Here is an 18166-nt window from a genome sequence, read left to right on the forward strand (position 1 = left end):
AACTGTTTGCTTATTGAGTTAGAGTACTCAAATTTTGTCATAAAACGTCAAACAGTCGACTTGGAGGAACGAACACCTGTAACTTGCCATGATGATTTGTCTTTAGTGACTGTATAAGAAAATATTTTGACAAAAAGAACAAGAAACAATAAGGCCGACATGACCTGTCAAAATGAATCCGTTTCCATTAGAAATCTTTTCATAAAAACATAGAAAACATTGAGTAAAATTCTTCCCCCTGTAATGTCTTTTCGGTCAAAAAATGTTCCTTGAATGAAATGGTTTGAATTCAGAACAAAGACGCTTTGAAGGAGATTTAGGTATTTTTTATTTTGTAACCTTTTTTATCTAAACGGTTTTCACTGAGTTAACACCAAATATAAGATAAATTATTCAAAAATTTAAATAAATTGTATCTGTGGATCATCTGGCCCATATATTCCAAAAAGATTTTCTGTCTAGTCTTTTAACTGTGGGTTTTAATCCACGATTATTTCAGCTCGTATATCCTTGAATGTGCATATAAACCAAATAGCTTAAAAAATGGTGTATAGCTTGGCTTGTATTGATGCAGTGAAAACATAGCCAATTGCATATGTCTGGGCAATTTTATAAATAAGGGCCCCCTGTGAGCTCCACAGGTCCTAGGAACCAACCTATTTCTGAGTTCATAACCTGTTAATACACCCGTCACCGATACGGTGATGGCTTGAAATTGTTCAAAGTAGAATAATCCCGCCCAGGCGGCAAAAATGATTTTTTTAATTTTTGTTTTTGTTTAATTTTATTTCCTCTTCTGAGGTCGAGTTGGTGCTCTTAAAAAACAAAAAAATTTGTTTGTTTGTAGCATTTTAATTTTACTACAAAATAAAAGTAACACAAAAAAAACATCATATTTTCGCGCTGCATTACAAAAAAGACTCAGGACGCAAAGGCAAGCGACACACGGGAAATAAAGAATCTTTTAATCGCATTACAGCTACAGAGAAGCTATGTCACTTTTTGTTGGTGTTTTTGTTGTTGTTTGTGTTGCATTTGGTTGGTGTTAATGTTGCATCAACAGTTTTTTTTTTATTTCTGTTATTTTTTCCTTTAATTGCATGCAGCATTACTTCCGCAGACAACAACGCCACCGCGGCACTTTTCAATGAGTAGGTTTTAGGGAAAGAGAACTTTCGTCAGTCAGTAGGGCTTTTGGCATGGTTAACTATAATTTTTATTTTTAAAGGTAAAAAAAGAGACGTCGGGTAAATTAGCTTTTGCTGGAGTTTGCAAAAAAGAAAATATTTTGTTGTTTTTTTTTTGTAAATGTCGGAAAGGGATTTTTTTTATGAATTAATATTTTTACATGCGTGAATTTTTTTGCAGTCGATAAAATAGTAAAGTAAACTTTTGTATACTCAACTCACCGTGCATACATTTTCAATATTCATATAATGTTATAATATTGTTAAAGCAAACATAGGCGCTTTTTTGTTGTTGTTGGTTGTATTATTTTAATCGGCTTAGTTATGCATGCATAAGTAAGTAATCGAGGAATTTTGAAAGAGTTGCGGGAACACCCGGAAAGCATTAACCTCAAGAGACACTGATGCGAGCTGCGAGGGACAAGTTTGTTTTTCACACGTGCTCAATTTATTTTTAAAATAATTGTTTTAAGTTTGTGAATGGAGCGTATGTTATTTACACACGCATAGCTTTAATATTATTCTTTTTTGAAAAAAAGGTGGATTGAAATTATTATGTTTTGGAATATTAACATTTAAAATAAAAACATTGTCTTTTGAATTCAATATACAGACAGTAGCCACAGGAAATTGACCAAAAATTATGAAAAAAATATTTAACTTGGAATACTTTTTATCTGTCCATAAAACGAAATTGAATATAAAGTTTTCTTTAAAAGCGTATTAAAGTTGATGGCTTATAAAGGGTGATTTTGTAGCTATTATCTTTTTGGCAACACTGGTTTTAACAGCTGACGCACGTTTTGTGTTTTGTTTCACCGTCAGAAATCATTAGTTTGGTTTATAATTAAACCATGAATCGTCTTACAAACAAACAACGCTTTAAAATTATTGAATTTCATTATCAAAATGCGTGCTCTGTTAAGAAAGTTCATACCGCGCTTCTTCCATTTTATGCTCAGTTTAATGGACTCACTGAAGCGGCTTTTCGGGCTATTGTGACTGAATTTCGCACCAAATTTACACTGTTACATTAAACCACCAACACGCTTACGTAGAGTGTGAACTGAAGAAATTATCGAATTGTCACCGTTCGCAGGAATTGGGCCTCTGGTACGTGAAACGTGGAAAATTTTGCGTAAGGATTTAGATGTGATGCCTTTCAAAATACAGCTGGTGCAAGAATTGATGCCGAACGACCTGCTGCAACGTTAAATTTTGGGCTCTTTTAAATATGGACAAAGATCCACTTTTTTACCAAAAAATAAATTGTGTTCAGCGACCAAGCTTGTTTTTGGCTCAATGGGTACGTTAATAAGCAGAATTTCCGATTTTTGAGTGAATATCAGCCAGAAGCATTGCAAGAGCTACAAATGCATCCAGAAAAAGTCACAGTTTGGTGCGGTTTATGGGCTAGTGGCATCATTGGATTGTACTCCTTCAAAGATGATGCGCAAAATGAAAGAGATTGACTTTTATGACATGTGGTTTCAACAAGTGCCACATGCCATACAGCACGAGCAGCAATGGACTAATTGAGAGACGAGTTCGGTGAACATTTTATTTCTCGTTGGGGAACGGTCAATTGGACGCCTAGATCATGCGATTTCACGCCTCAAGACTAATTTTTGTGGGGCTATGTTAAAGCTCATGTCTATACAGAAAAGCCCGCTTCAATTCATGCATTGGAAGACAAGATGGAAGCATTTATTCGTGAGATAGTTAGAGAAGTTGGAAAGAGTATGCCAAAATTGGACTTAGTGGATGGACCATTTGGGACTCAGTCAAGGTCAACATTTGCACGAAATAATCTTCAACATTAAATTATAGGGATCGTACCATCGGTTGAAATAAAGTTTTCATGCACGCGAGTGGTGTAGATGTTGATGAAGGTCGAAAAATGGCATTAGAAAAATTGTTAACAACTAAACAGCCACAAACTAGAAATTTGACTTTTGATAAATACTAATAAAAAATAAAAAAGAGGCTTGGATGCGATCCTCACTGATAACTTCCCTTCCCATTCTGTCGATTTGTCTTGCTTAAAAGTTTGTAGCTTTTTGTGTTGGGTTTAAAAAGGTGTTAGTTGAATTATTCGTAAAAAAATTTCAAAATTACCAACAACATTTTTCATATAAAGAAATAGTTTAGTTTGAAAATCAAGTTTTGTGAAATAAATTTTTAGTCGAAAACAAATTTTTACCAATTTAAGTAGAATTTCAAGAAATTTTACAAATTTCATGAATGAAATTTATTTGAGAGCTATCAAAAACCAAACATCAATGTTTATCAAAATTTTGCGTAATATTTCTTGTGGATTTTGTTTTTTTATGAAAAAACAGGCTGTTGAATTTTTACAAAAAAAAATACTTCATATCGAAAACAATATTTCCTGTAAAATAAAAAGAGTTGGTAGATAATATACTTAATTTTTACATATTATATTTTAGTATTGTTTTTTTGTAAGGTTTTTATTTTTTTGTAAAAAAAACTGTCAATTCGATTTTCCTCAAAATTTAACTATTTAAGTATTGAAAACAATATTATTTGTAAGATAAGATTAGTTGGAAGCTATTATCTCAAAGCTTTAAAAAGATATTTGAGTCAAAAATGAGTTTTTAACAACTTTTCTTAAATTTTCTTTTAAGTTTTTATTTTTCGAAAAAATACTGAAAATTATATTTTTTTCTCAAAATTTTACTGAATGTTACCACCAATATTTTTTTAAAGTTAAAAGTAGTTTAAAGCCAATATCTCCGAATTTTAAAAATTATTTGAGTCGAAAATCAATTTTTACCACCTTTTATACATTTTTTTATCGGTTTTTAATTTTTTGTAAGAAAACTGTCAATTCGATTTCACTCAAAATGTTTCCTAATGTAGAAAACAATATTTTTAATAAGTTAAAATTAGTAAGAAGCCATAAGCTCAAAGTTTTGAAAAGACATTTGAGTCAAAAATAAACTTTAAACAACTTTTGTTAATATTTTTTTTCCGTTTTTAATTTTTTTGTAAGAAAAACCGTCAGTTCGATTTTTTTCAAAATGTTATCTAATATTGAAAAACAATATTTCTTATAAGAAAAAAATAAGTTTGAAGCCAATAATTGAAATTTTTGAAAAGCTATTTGAGTCGAAAATCAATTTTTGTTTTTGGTTCGTTAGATATTTAGGGTTAACCAAAATTTTCACCTTTTTTTCAAACCGCTATGGTGAAAAAAACCACCCACGCAACTTTCTTGAGAACCCTTTCTGCATCTTTCTGCCTTATTATCTGCATAACAAAGTTTATTTGAAATCGATATCTCTTCTGGTTCTTGAGCTATGGACGACGAAAAAAACGTCGCGAACGTACGGACGTACGATCGTACGGACACACGCACGCACAGACATCTTTCTAAAAATCTTTTATTTCGACTCTAAGGACCTTGAAACGTCGAGAAATGTCAAAATTTTTAATTTGACAAATCGAACCCATTACAATAATTTCCTATGGGAAGTGCATACATTTGTACATATATTGAGCTATTGATAAGTCTTTGAAATACTGATAAAATATTTAAATGACAGCCGGTGAAAAGATTTCAACAGTTAATTGAAACAATTTTTGTAAGCAAAATAAAAGCCGCGATGTTGTGCTAAGCCCACAAATTGTGTTTTAATAAGTTAGAAATGAAAATTTACGAAAACGACTCAGTTTTTCAACCAAAAATTAAAGTTTTTTTAATTTCAAAATCACTGTTTTCAACATATTGTTTCAGACCAAAAAATATGGCAGTTAAAAGTTAAAATTTAAGGCGCATTTGCAAACCTTGAACAAATACTTATATATACTTTCTTAATTTTTTTGTCTAGTTATTTTCGTAAATTCTTGGGTTTTTCAAAAAATATGACTGAGTCATAAGAACTTACTCATTTAGGCAAAGATTTAAAAGCGTTACTTAAAAAAAAACTTGTTTTCAAAAATTTAAATACCATTTGTTTTCTCAAAAAAAATACATTTTTCAAAATTTATATTTGAAAATCTTAAGTTTTTTTTAAATACACCTTTAAATATAACATTTTTTAATTTTAGTCTAAACATATTTTTGCTATGCAGTTATTGAAAGCTTATTAATTTACGTTTTATAATTGATTCTTGTAGAAAAATGATGACTCGTTTCAGAGATATCGAAATAAAATATATATGTTTAAAAACCAAAAACATTTTTGATCGTGAAATATTATCATGACAGTATAAGAGCTTGAGCAGAAAAGAAATGTTGAAGTCGATCTTGCGAATACTTTAAATAACTGTTCTATGGGTGGTACTTTTCTGGAGCAAAACAATTTTTTTTTTTTTTTTTATTTAAAAAACCCAACTTGAAAACAAAAACTAAGAGAAAATTTAATAAAAAATTATCGGTTCGATTTTAAGAAAATTCGATGTTTTGATTTTTTACCAAGAAATTTGTGTGACGCGAATCTGCTTAAAACCTTAATTTAAGAGCTTGAAGTCAATCGGCTCAATTCTCTAAACTGTAGAACCGAGGACAGACAGGCAGCCAGAACGAATCGGGGCACCGAAGGCTGCAAAGACGAAAGTGGAAACATCATAGTGGAACCGCAGTCAATGCTGAGGATATGGAAGGACCACTTTTGTAGACAGTATAACGGCGACAACGAACTGAATTCCGCTGTCAGGCAGGATGATATATTCAACATAGACGACGAAAGCCAACAATTCCGTCCTCCCGACTTAGACGAAGTAAAGATTGTCATATCTAAGCTGAAGTCTAATAAAGCCGCTGGAGCAGATCGCTTGAATGCCGAGCTCTTTAAAGCAGCTGGAGAGATAAGTTGGTTAGGAGCATGCACCAACTTAACTGTAAGATGTGTTTTGAAGAAAGCATGCCCGATGAATGAAACCTCAGTATTGTTTGCCCGATCCTGAAAAAAGGAGACCCTCGAAACTGCACCCAATATAGTGGAATCAGTCTACTTAACATCGCCTATAAAATCTTCTCTGCCGTAATATGTGAACGTTTAAAGCCCATCGTCAACAACCTGATAGGTCCTTATCAGTGTGGTTTTAGACCAGGAAAGTCCCCAGTTGGTCAAATATTCACATTATGGCAGATCCTGGAAAAATCCCAAGAACACCAAATCGACACCCACCATCTTTTCATCGATTTCAAGGCCGCATATGACAGCATCTACAGGGACGAGCTGTATAGAGCCATGTCTAGTTTGGCTTGTCTGTTTGCGCAGGATGACCATGGAGAATGCACGCTACTCTACTAAGGTCGGAAAAGATCTCACCGATCCATTTGATAACACAAAAGGTTTTAGACAAGGCGATGCACTATCATGCGACTTCTTCAACATCGTTCTGGAAAGAATTATACAAAACTCAACACTAGAGGCACAATCATTCGAAGATCCATCCAATTGCTCGATATTGACATAATTGGAAGATCAAAGCGTGATTTCAGCATATCGTTTAAGCATTGCAACGGAAGCGGAGAAGATGGTTTTAGTAGTGAGGACAAGAACAAGTATTTGCTGTCACCAAAAAAGGACATTGAACAACGACGTTTTGGACAGAACCTCACCATGGGCAGCTATAACTTTGAGGTAGTTCAGGACTTTGTTTACCTAGGCACAGCTATAAACACGGCAACGACACCAGCGCCGAAATCGAACGAAGAATAACTCTTGCAAATCGCTGGTTTTTTGGACTTAGAAGGCAATTGCGTAGTAAAGTCCTTTCTCGAGTATCAAAAATCACCATAAGACACTCATCATTCTGGTTCTCATTTATGGCGCTGAGGCCTGGACCCTGTCAAAGAAAGATGATCGCGTCTTAGGTTGCTTCGAGAGAAATTTCCTTCGGGTGATTTTTGGTCCCATATGCATAGATGGAGAATGGAGGGGAAGATATAACATCGTACAGCGACACTGACCTGGTTAACAGAATTAATGTCCAACAATTAGATGGCTGGGTCATGTAGAGCGAATGGACATGAAAACTCCAGCCCAGAAGGTTTTCGAATCCAATCCCAAGGGACGGCAAAGTAGAGGAAGACCCCGAGTCAGGTGGTGCAGGTGGGTGAAGACCTCAACCAACTTGGCGTGCAACACTGAAGACATCTAGCTAGACACTAAGCTGGCGGGAGAAGAAAGTATGTATGAGGCTCAGTACCTCCCACGCTATAGGGCCACTTTAAGTAAGCAAGTAAGGGCCCGAAAGGGAAGTTATCAGTGTGGGCGTGTTTCATAGATTTTATTTAAATAATAATATCGTTCGGGTGCTTAAAGAACGAAATCCTCTAAATACTCTATCATCATAAACATTATAATTGATTTAATCAAACTCTTAAACCCTCAGAAAAAAGTCTGGCGATTAAGCTTTAGAAAAACTGTAAACAAATCATTTATAAAATGTTGGAAATTTGTACAGCAATAAAAGTCTACAAATTATATTTTAATCGTTACTATAAAAATAAAAAGCTCTAAAATACACACAAAAGTTATAAATAACCCAAACTTATCTACCTATGATTTACAGTTTAAAACAAAAGTCCCATTACATTAAAAATAAAAACACTATCATCCTCATCCTCATGTCTCATCATATGCGCCCTAGTTTACACGGTCTTTTGCTTTGCTTTTCGAAAAAATATTTATTTTAAAATTGACAAACTCCACCCAAAACAAAAAAAAATAAACCTACATAATATTTTGTTTGTAAAACAATCCAAACGGGGATCATTCCACAAAATATATCTAAATCCATTAGTAGCTGCTGCTGCTTCAGATTCTGCTGTCTCCTGCCATTAAAATGTCCCAAAGATAGAACAGAAAAAAATATATTTCTCCCCCACTTCGAAATACCTAATAGGCATTATAACAAACAACCCATAAAACAATAAAAATAAAAACAAGGAACTAACTATAAAATAGAATATGATGACTCGTTGTGATGTGGCCCCCGAACTGAAAGATCAGAATTTCTCTAAGGTTAAATGCAAAGGGAACGATTTATTTTGCCCTAAGTAGGTAGGCATCTATAGGAGTATCTTTAGAATGCAGAAGCACTAAAAAATATATTTTTATTACAAATGATTCCAGCGTCAATTAATTGTGTAAACAAGATGCAATCAATCAACTTTTAGGTCCCTCATGTGCGACTGTGTGTGATTGAGTTTTGTCGCAATGACGACGACGACAACGTCAATGTCGGTGGGTTTTGGTGCGTTTTGAAAGATGCCGCGTGCACTGCACTCCGGTTGGGACTGCGATCTGGGATTGGAATGCATTCCATGGAAAAGTAATTCAGATGCGGATACAAATTTGATATTTTATGAAGAGGGGGTATTATACTGATTTCGAGTTGAAGAAGGGGGTACTTGGGATCTTATATTCAATTGTAATCCATTTCGCTTTTAGAAGTGTTGTTCAGTGTATAGGCTTCAAATAATTTGTCCAAAAGTTATAACAAGCCTTAAGATTTATATTCCAAAAATAGTAAAGAGTCCATTTCAAGGTAAAAAACAACCTTTATCTCACAAGAGGTTGGTAAGAAACTTGGATATGATTTTATAATCAAGTCAATTCTAAGTTTCCCGTAATATCCCCTCCCCAGAATCCGCACCTGTTAACGTGTTAAGAAGGTTGGCATATAAATTAAACAATAAAAAGAAATGCTGATGATGACAAGGCAAAGCCAATGAATAGAAGGTAAACAAATAAATACAAGAAATTTGGACCATCGAAGATAGAAAACTTAAGTGACAGATAAAATAATGTTAAAATTTATTAGTACCTATTATGTACGAGTATTTATTTACCATAAATTTCTAATGTTTAAATGAAAGAGAGAAGAAGAAATTATAATGATAACCAATATAATAATAAGAGAAATTCTTGCAACATGTTGCGCTACACTAAGCCGGGATTTTGAGTTGTTAAGTTTATAAACCAATAATGCCAGACACATGCACGTGAAACATCAAAAGCAACATAAATTTGTATTAAAGAGACGATTTATTGTTATTTCTTTTTTAAAGAGAATTTTTGAAATAAATAAATAGAATGAAACAAGATCCCGGGATTGAAGACAGTGGGACATCAAACTAAAATTAGAGTCTCATTTATCTAAAAAAATTAAGTTGTTCATTTTAAATTCTGTTCTTATTTCTAATCTTAAATAAAATTGGAAAAAAAAACATAACAAAATTATTCAAAGTTTTTCTTTATTTTGCAAGATGAAGTTTTAAAAATGTAGTCATTAATAAAAAAGGAAATAATATATGTAAATTAACATTTTTTGCGGTTATTATAAAATAATAATAAAAATATTAAAAATTTTGCGAATATTTTAAACTATCAAATTATAAGTTTATAATTATAACAAATATTAAATTTTAAATATTACAGTTTAAAGAAATAAAAAAAAATCCCTTAAAGCAGTTAAAATAAGAGTTTTTCAATTTTAAACTGATTTGAAAGCCAAAGAAGAGTTTTTCAACTTAAACATAATTTGAAACAAAAAAGAAACGACGAATATCTTGTAAAATTGGAAAAACAGCCAAGAAGTGCTAAATATCTTCGTTTTCTCTGCAACATAGATCACAGAGTTGCGGATCATCTCGGTGAGATGATCTTGGTAACTCGAATTGTCTTCCAAAATCTTTCGAAGACTCTGCAAATATTTCTAAATGCGGACGAATTTGCTTTAGAAAAAGTTTCAGAAGATATTATGCGATTGAGCTAAACGATAACACCTGCAAAATGGTCTTGCCATTTATCCAGATAGGTTATATGTTTCATGTTTAGAGAATATTTTTGGGAAAACGCAAATTGGTTTCAAACGTTGAATGAAGTGTCATTTGTTTGGAACAAGTTATTCATAATGACCTTATAAAGAGACCCATCACTTTTTTTTATTACTTTAATGATAAAGTCTGCGTTAGCCTTCAATTAAATAGTTGTTAATACCGGACTCTTTGTATAAGGCATAATCAAACCTCGTGATACTTTGTTATCAAGGCGGTTATGTTGATTTTTTGTTTGTTGTCTCCTTTTTATCAATATTTCCACATTCGAATTAATTTGCACCATTTAGTTTTCCGTTTCAGACAAATATTGCCTTTTTTATTGTACAGCAACTATTGTTCCCAAAATATACTTATTCAGGAACCCTTGAGCAAGTGCACGTGTTTTCTTGTGTCCTCCGTTGAAGTGAGCTCAATGACTTGATGGTTCCTCTTTGATGATGATGGTTTCATTTTGCGTGCTGTTATTCTTATATTAGTGAGAACTTTTGACTTGGATTTATTAATTTTTGTTTGACTTCAAAAGACCCCTGCAAGTCTGTTTTACAATTTGAATTGCATTAGTTTCTGATATTTAAAAAAAGGTGTACCACAATAGACTTCTCATTTGTTTTACGAGACAAGATTACCAGTTTAGTTGTCGGAATATCGCACTTGTTCACTATTGCGGTTAGTTTGTTACTCAATTGTGAGATGATAGACATTAAAGAAATTAACTAAATTGAGAGTGAAGATCAATGATTATGTGTAGCTAGATCCTTAACTTTGTCATCTTGTGTATCATTCAGAGGTTTTTTAAGAGCTTTTTGAAATTTAAATTGTTTGACAGTTGAAATGTCACACAGTTAATTTATTAATATAGAAACCAACTCATGTCTGCTAGATCCATTTCTTGTTATGTTTATGTAAGCTTTCCTGGTAATAGCTCTCTTACCAAAACTTGAAACAGTTTTATACGTTCAAATTCAAATACAACATATCCACAAGGTCTGATCACAAAGGATAAGCTACAATGGGCTCTCAACAGCTTCAAACCATTTAAAGCTGCAGGACCAGATGGTATAATACCAGTCGAATTACAAAAGGCTTCTGATATAATTGCACCAATCCTTGAGGCAATTTTTACCAGCTGTCTTTACCTGGTCCATGTTCCCTCCACATAAGTCTATCATCATTCCTTCTTAAGACCCTGGAAAGATTGATTGATAACCATTTAAGGGCACGTATCGATACAAGACTTCTGTCTTCGTCTTAACATGCCTACTGTAAGTGTAAATCGGTGGAAACAGCGTTACACACTTTAGTACGCACCATCAAATATTCCCTCCATCATAAAGAGTTCACTATGGTTGCTTTCCTTGACATCGAAGGTGCCTTTAACAACGTGGACACATCTGCAATCACATCTGCACTGACATCTCTAAATGTAGAGAGTTCGCTTCGGGAGTTAATTCATTTAATGCTTACTAGCAGAAAAATTAACTCAAAACTGGGCAACTCTTCTAGCAGACGATTCGTTAGTAGAGGGACACCGCAAGGTGGTGTTCTATCCCCTCTCCTCGGGAACCTAGTTTTTGAATGAAATCCTAACTAGTTTCAGAGTGATAGCCTATGCGGACGACGTTGCTATAGCAGTTTCAGGAAAGCATCTTAACATCCAAAAACAACTCTTACAAAATGCCTTGGACAGACTAATACTTTGGAATGATCGGTGTGGACTTGGTGTTAACCCACACAAAACCAATCTGGTCTTATTTTCGAGGAGATACAAAATTCCATTTGTCAACCCTCTCTATATTAAAGGAATCCAATTAAAATTCTAAGACGAGGCTAAATACCTGGGTCTTGTCTTAGACAAAAAACTAAATTGGAAACGCAACGTACAGGAAAGAGTCAAAAAAGCTACTGTAGTTCTCTTTTCTAGCAAAAAGCTATTGGTAATAAATGGGGTTTACAACCCAGAATCACGCACTGACTATACACATCGGTAATCAGACCGATTTTAACGTACGGTGTGGCAGTATGCTTTAGAGAAAGGTATAAACAGGGATAAGTTGAATAAAGTTCAACGTTCAGCCTGCCTATGTATAAGCGGATCGCTTCGCACGACCCCGTCTGCGGCACTGGACACCTTGCTCTACCTTACACCTCTTGACATATTTAGCAAACAAATAGCTGCAAGCTCTGCTATTCGCCTCAATGCTTCGTCGCAGTGGACTAACAACAACATTGGCCACTCCGTAATTCTAAGGTACTTAGAATCAATTCCAAAGCACACAGACTACACCATCCCCCAACTACAATTCGACAGGAATTTCCAGATTTTTATACCTACCAGATCTTTTTGGGACGAAAGGACATTCTTGAAGGATGAGTCCATTTTTACACGGATGGCTCAAAAACCAAAGAAGGGGTTGGTGGTGGTGTGTACTCTGAACGACTGAAATTAAGTTTCTCATTCCGCCTTCCCAATCATTGTAGCGTGTTCCAGGCGGAACTTTTGGCGATTAAGGAAGTCTTGTCTTGGCTCAAAGAAAACGTGATATCAACATCTGTTATCCGTATTTTCTCTGACAGCCAGGCCGCTATCAAATCTCTGGACTCTGTCTCTACAAACTCTATAACAGTCCATAACTGTCGATCATCTCTAATGGAGATGGCGCAACAGTTTGATACCTCACCTTTGCTGGGTGCCGGGCCATAGAGACATTCCAGGTAACTGTAAGGCAGATGAACTAGCCAGGAACGCAAAACGACAAACCTAACCCTGTTTCGAATTGTGCATAAAATAGCTTCTTAATAATTAATCTTAGGTTTTCTAACGCAACTACAACTGGAATGTTAAATAAAAAAAATTTCTTGTAGATGATATTTTTCTCATATAAGGAAAAAACGATAAATATTTATTGATTAAAAATGATACATAATAATTTACAATAGAAAAAAACTTACAATCATGGCAATAGAGCCATCTGCTGATTAATTCAACAGATTAAAATAGGTGAGGAAAACATAAACAAATAATTTTAAAAAAGCATGACAATTGGGTTCCTTGATTGGAAAATAAAGTTAACTGCTTAAAAAACGCTTAAATAAACTAAATTTTAAATCCTTAAAAATTTCAAAATCCTTGAATACAATTTATCATTTTGTTTTTTCTAATATATTCTTAAATAAAACCTGGCAATACAATTTTGAATTCTTATCTAAGAAAATAAAGTCATAAGTTCAACAATCATTTATATACTTAAAGTTTCAATTTCTACAATTTGACAATCCATTTTTCAAAGCAATAAAAGTGATCGTATACCCTATTCTGCTGGCAATACTGCATACATTCTGCTTTCTGTCACCAAAGAGTCACTAAACAAATATTATAACAAAATGATATAACAACATGATGCCTTAAAATCAAAGAGACCAACGATCCTCTGTGAAACATCAAAGAGAAATTAAATTTTTTTTTGTTCTTCAACACTTCAACCTGTTCATCAACAAACAAAGTCATTTCATCTCTTTGCGACACATGATTACACTGTTTACAGTCAGCAGCGCAGTGCAACGTCTCGCTCGTCGCCTTCAATTCCACCGCTGTCGCCGTTCACTGTCAACAAAAGTCGCACCGATCAACAACAATAAACAGAAACAAATTCATTTTTACGGTCACCCTCTCCCTCTCTATATACAAAATCAAACGTCGCGATGCACGATCTTAATGTCTCTCATGTTTCTCACCTTACCTCTCACGTCACGTCTCACCAATCCATAAGTGGTCACATCAGCAACATGCTACATCGACGTACTGTACACTCTACAGACAACTGTTCTTTTTTTGTTGTTTTTGTTTTATGGTCAACGTTTAGCTTCTTGTTGCTGGGGATTCATCGTGAATCGTGATGATGTGAACGGGCAGCAAAAATATAGAAAACTAACGTTATAATGTCTCGACACATTTTTTAGTCAACACCGAGACGTCATACCGTATTGTTCTGCTGTTGTCAAAGTAAAAGATTAATTTAAACAATTTTCTGTCGATTTTTTTTCTTGCTAAATTAAAATTTCTTAAATAAATAAATAAAATATTTTATTTTTCGAATCGATATTAAAAATTGAAAAAAAGAAATTCGAAATCGATCAAAACAAAATTTCGGTGAATTTTGTTTATTTCATTTTTTTTTGTAATTTTGTGATGGAAATTGTGTAAGCAACAAAATATTTTCGTTTGTGTTGTAAAAATTGTATAAATAATCAAAAATCCGCAAGGAAATCCAAAAATATATAAAAATTTAAAGAAAAATAAAAGAAGAGAAATTTAAATTAAAAATTAAAGAAAAAAAGTTTAAACTTTTGTAAGCCCGTTGCGTTGCGTTTTAAGGGAGATTGTGTTTACATTGTGTGGCTTCATTGTTGTTTTTGTGTCTCAACGTGTGTTTGTTGCCCAGTTTTTTTTTTTTTGAAAAAAATAATTGATTCAAAATCAAGAAAAAGGAATTGTGTGTTTTTAATTTTGCTTGCCTCTCTCTCTCTATTTTATAATCGAATTTATATAGTGCGATCGTGGGTTAAAGTTGTCTATAATCACAATCACGATCACGATCGATTGATCAATTTATTGAAAAACCGCGATCTTGTTTATGAGAGTTCTTTGTGTAATAAATTGGAGTGTTATTTAATTTTTGGCTGATTGTAACTTAAACAGTTATTTTTTTGTTTGTGTTGTGAGAATTTTGAAGTTGGAAAAGATCTTGGCAACATAAATCAAATCACAATCAAGGAAAATATTGATCAAGGGGGCGGGGGGCTCTCGTTACTTTATTTTTGAAAAACGAACGCAAAACATTTCCAAGTGGATTACCTTCGAACTTTACAACACCAACTCAACAACATCACAATTGGATAAATTTAAGCATTGAACTTTTGCCGGATTGGGAAGAAGTTTATTTTAAAAAAGTAAGTCAGAGATTTTTCAATATGTTCCTTATAAAATGATAAGTTAGGCATTTTTTAACATTATTTATATGGGTTTTCGAAAACTCGAAGCGATCGGTCAATGTAATAGCAAGAATTTTATATATTATTTCATATCTGCGTTTTTCTACAAAGTTGCGGATTGGGATGCATCAACAGAAATGTTCTACAACGAATACATATGCAAATTTATATTTGAAAATAGAAGAAAAGAAAAGATTTGAACAGCTTTTTGTCCCGTATTCCTTTTTATTAATCTTTTTTGTTTCATATTTTTTGCAATCAGTTGTGTTATCTTTGTTGATTTATTAACACAATAATTTGAAAACAATGACAATTTCATGCCAGATTAAACGCAAATAAAATACATATGTTCAAATTTAACTGAGCTAAGAAATGACATTTGATTGGAAATATTAACAAAAAGTCAAATACAAATTTCCAAATATGTATTTTTGGCAATAAAAAATAAATAAATAACGAACCGATCTCTTATCACGGATTTCTCTTGAGAAAATTTATCAACTTCTTGCAAGAGACAGTGTCTGTGAAATAAGCTTTTTGGAAGCATCTGACATTTGGAATGACAGTCCTGTTTTTGAAAACCAGGAACATTAGTTTGGAAAACTTTATGACTTTCAATTAGTTTTTAACTTCCCATAGGAAATTGTTGTTAAGTATCGATGTGACTTATCGAGCCAAAGATGTTGACGTTTAAAGATACCTTGAGTGTAACAAGAGGTGTTTAGAGAGATTTCAGTACGTGCGTTCGTACTTTCGGGATACCTTTTATAGTCGGCCATATCTTAGGACCCAGCAGAGATATCGTCTTCAAATAAATTTAATTTTACACAAATTAACGTCAAAAGATGCAGAAAGCAGTTTAAAAAAAATTGAGTGGGTTTTCTTCTTTTCCTGAAGCAATTTAAAAAAAAGAAAGTGGGATGTGACCCACACTGATATTTTCCCATCCATTCTCGTCTGTTGATTTTTCTAGAACTTAAATATTTTAAATCAATATTTCTCTCTCTGTACTAAAGCCGAAAAATATTTCTTATCAGGTTATTGTTGGTTTTCGTGTTTTGTAAAAAAAAGTTGTCAGTTGAATTTTTCTAAAAAATAACTAAAAGTAAGCAATAATATTGTTCATATATACTATATGTTTATTTTATACTAGCTGAGCCGACACACGTTGTTTTGTCATATAAACAATTTCTTGAGAATATTTAGCTACAAACAAATATCTTATTTTTTGTGTGTAAGGACGTGGTGTATAAGTAGAAGATATTTAGAGCACTGTAAACGGTGACAAAATATTAAACGAACAAATCACCAAACATTTTTTTTAATTTATTTAAATTAGTTCTTTAAAATTATAAGCATATTGCTAATTATGACAATACAACAAAAAAACAATATCAATCCCTTAATGCAACAGAGTGTACAATATTTTTTGGGATCCGACCTTTCCTAACTATAAACAAACTGGACAGTTTAGGCACTCGAGAGCTCGTTTCGTATAGTTGCCCGTGTGCAAAACATGAAGGGTTCAAATCTAAGCCGCAAACAGCCATTGTTTGGCCTTGAGACTTATTGATAGTCATTACAAATGGCTAATGGAAATTGAAAGCATTTGAATTGAATTGGCTCATCTGTGGATATACTAGGGATTCACGGTAAAAAATATTTTTTCACTTCGGAATTTTCCATTTAGAATTATGGCTTCCAAAACATTTTTCACCAAATTTTAAATTATTAATATCGTGCCGTTGCACAGCCGTGGTGTGTTCAAAATACGAAGCAAAATTACCGGAGGTCCACCCTTCAGTTGTAAATTATACGGTGGCGTGCCTGGTAAATCCATAGAGTTCAAAAACTCAGTTGGATAATTTACAGCTTCGGTAGCATCACAAACTGTATCAAAAGATTTGTATGACACCAAGTCTCCTGGTAACAAATGTTGCTTCTTAAGATTTGATTCGTTGACATCCACATTTTTTGCTGCTTAAATTGCTATTTCTGCCCGCCACTTATGATTCGTACATTGTCTGAGTACATCGGGAAAAATGTGGTCAATGAGAGCATCTTGTTAATCAATAATCTTGCAGAAATCGACCGGTAATGTTGTGCATCCAGTTTCATCGGTAGTAACTTTTCCGTCGCCTATGTTTATCTAACAGTTGCTGTGAGAATGTTTCAGTTGATGGATCTTGAATAAAGGAATATACAAAAAAAAACAGGTACACACCTATTCTCAGACCAACCAAGTGTATATGAAAAAATTCATTGAAATTGGTTAAGCCGTTTCGGAGGAGTATGACAACTAACAATGTGACAGGAGAAATTTATATATTAGATAAGTTCGATTTCAATAGGTATATGTTTAAGATTCCAATATTTTTAGTCGAAAACCAATTTCTATCAAATTAGGGAGCATTTTTTTTAAAAGCTTTGCATTCTTAACAAAAAATTTTTGCATAGAATGAAATTATTTTGAAGTCAATTCCTCATCTGTTCTGGGAATATTCGATTATCATTTTTAGCCAATTTTGCGTACGTTCGTATTTTTTGTAAATTCTTATTAAAAAAACTGTTGGATTTTTCTCAAAATATTAATAATTGTTAAAAACAAGACAAGGTGTTGGGTTCGATACCTACCAATACAGTCTCAAGTTTCTTTAACGGCCACTGTCTCTTGCGAGGAATTGATAAATTCTGCAAGAGCAGTTCCTGTCATGAAAAGTGCTTTCCCAAGTCAGCCGTCCGGATTCGGCTTTAAACTGTAGGCCCCTCCATCCCTTACAACAGTGCTGGCATATATAGGAATAGTTTAGAGTTTAAAGTCACTACCACTAGACCCTATTTATTTTGAACTTCCCATAGGAAGTTATTGTAATGGGTCTGATTTGTCAAATTGAAAATTTTGACATTTCTCGACGTTTCAAGGTCCCTAGAGTCGAAATAAAAGATTTTTAGAAAGATGTCTGTGCGTGCGTGTACGTCCATAAGTTCGCGACGTTTTTTTTCGTTGTACATAGCTCAAGAACCACAAGAGATATCGATTTCAAATAAATTTTGTTATACAGATAAAAAGGTAGAAAGATGCAGAAAGGGCTCTCAAGAAAATTGCGTGGGTAGTTTTTTTAAGATAGCAGTTTGAACATTTTGGTTAACCCTACATATCTTACGAACT

The 18166-nt window shown here is 33.3% G+C and overlaps 1 protein-coding gene across 2 annotated transcripts in view; it reads left to right on the forward strand.

Annotated features, from left to right (window-relative positions):
• The window catches only part of LOC129948050 (protein folded gastrulation), a 176081-nt gene that overhangs the window by 75654 nt on the left and 82261 nt on the right, over positions 1-18166 (forward strand). The window contains exon 1 of one of the 2 annotated variants that reach the window (XM_056058860.1): positions 14487-14955. The exons of the other annotated variant lie outside the window; for it this stretch is intronic. The gene's annotated coding sequence lies outside the window, so the exon portion shown is untranslated. Of the gene's footprint in view, positions 1-14486; positions 14956-18166 lie in introns of those variants that run through there. 2 annotated transcript variants of the gene reach the window in all.

Source organism: Eupeodes corollae, chromosome 2 (assembly GCF_945859685.1).
Source record: "Eupeodes corollae chromosome 2, idEupCoro1.1, whole genome shotgun sequence".
NCBI classification, from domain to species: Eukaryota; Metazoa; Arthropoda; class Insecta; order Diptera; family Syrphidae; genus Eupeodes; species Eupeodes corollae.